Genomic DNA, 1777 nt, shown 5'->3' on the forward strand with positions numbered 1-1777 from the left:
TTTATCCAAATATCCTCTTCTTTTCGTAACCGTCTGCTACTCCATTATCATCAATCATTCCACCTCTCCGGTATTAGAAGCTTCTTCACCGGCCATCAAACTCATCCATGTAGTTATTAAAATAATCATCCGACTACTTAGTAAAATGACCATCTAACACTTATTAATTGTATATACTTAAACCGAATCAAATAAAATAACCATCTAATTAAAAATTAAAATAACCATCTACATATTTAGTAAATTCAACATTCAGCATCTAAATTCGTCGGCTTCAACCCACTGGTAACAAAATACAGTAGCACCAACATGATATATACATTATTTCTCAATTCTCTCATTGCTTTATAGATGCATATGTGGGGACATGGATCTCAATATAGAAAGCAACCATATTCTCTAAAAGGAACACAACCAACAGCAATGCTAAGGCTTTCATGCTTCTGTTGTGCGCCAAGTTGCAAACACAACATAGACCACCCACCATATTGTGCTTCCGCGAGCACCGTCGCGCCACCAGCTTCATCGTCGGTTGGATAACCGTCATCAAAGATGACGAACGCCAAGCCGGAGAGGAGAACCCCCATGGACACCAGGGGGCTCTTGTGGCTGCCGCTACCATTGGCCTTTCCGGCGAGTGCTACGGCGAGAGCGAGGAGGATCCAGGCCGCGACGTCGTTGAATACGGCAGTAGCCATGGCGGTCTTGGACTGTGCGACGGACACAATGTGCGGGAAGAAGGTGTCTTCGTCGGACGTTCTCGGACAGCTAGGCTGCATTAGGTTGCGTTCTGGGCGACGAACGGTAGTAATCTTCGCGGCGTCAGTTCGGAGAAAGTGAAAGAAATTGTCGGAAAAAAAAAAAACTACAACACGTTCTTCGAACGCGTAAAATAGAAAAATAGTAACTTCCTCATAACTAAATCCTTATGTTTTTAAAATTTAAAATTTAATTTTTAAAAATGACTAAATATTTAAAAAATAATAAATTTTACTGGTGATTTCATCATTTATATATTCTCTTCTCTAGTGCTATATATCATATATGGTATCGTGGTATGAAAGCTCAAATTGGGCATGAGTCACAATCAAGACTCCCAAGTCTCAAGTCTCAACCAATAACTGCCAGTTAATTAAACAAAGAGAAAACTATTGCGATCTACATTTATTTATTCTCCCCCCCTCCTCTCTCTCCTTCCTTTTTCCCCTAATATGCCAAACCTAACAAAGAAATTTAAATCCAGAAGTAACCCATAAACTTAGCTTCTGGTCGAGTTGGGAATGATAATTCCGTTGAGAGGTCTGACCAAGTCACACCTATCATAATATATAATATTCTTTTTCTCCGTAAGCAAGATATGAATCCGTCCCTACCCTAATAAGTTAGAACCAGTATGTTGGGGACCGCTTTTATATAATTAATCTTCCATTTTTTTTTCTCTCTTCCTCGCTCTCAAACTATTGAGTTGTCATGAGCAAAGAGGCCCACCCACCCCAAAACTTTGAAGATTGATATGTGGCTGCTCCTTACATGCCACGACGTGGTTTCCCCCGCATGCCATGTGCACTGTTACGTGCCCGTTTGGATCACTTGCTGGATACTACGAGCAACAAAACCGCAAGAGAGAGTTTATCTTTCTCGTGACAGAATGGAAAAAAAAATCAAACTTATAGTTAGTTAATATTAATCAATTTAAAAATTTAAATTTATGATTTAAAATTTAAGATAAATAAAATTATTTTAATAAATAATATTAACTAAAAAAATTAGTAATTAA

The sequence above is a fragment of the Arachis ipaensis genome, chromosome B03, assembly GCF_000816755.2.
Source record: "Arachis ipaensis cultivar K30076 chromosome B03, Araip1.1, whole genome shotgun sequence".
Lineage (NCBI taxonomy): Eukaryota > Viridiplantae > Streptophyta > Magnoliopsida > Fabales > Fabaceae > Arachis > Arachis ipaensis.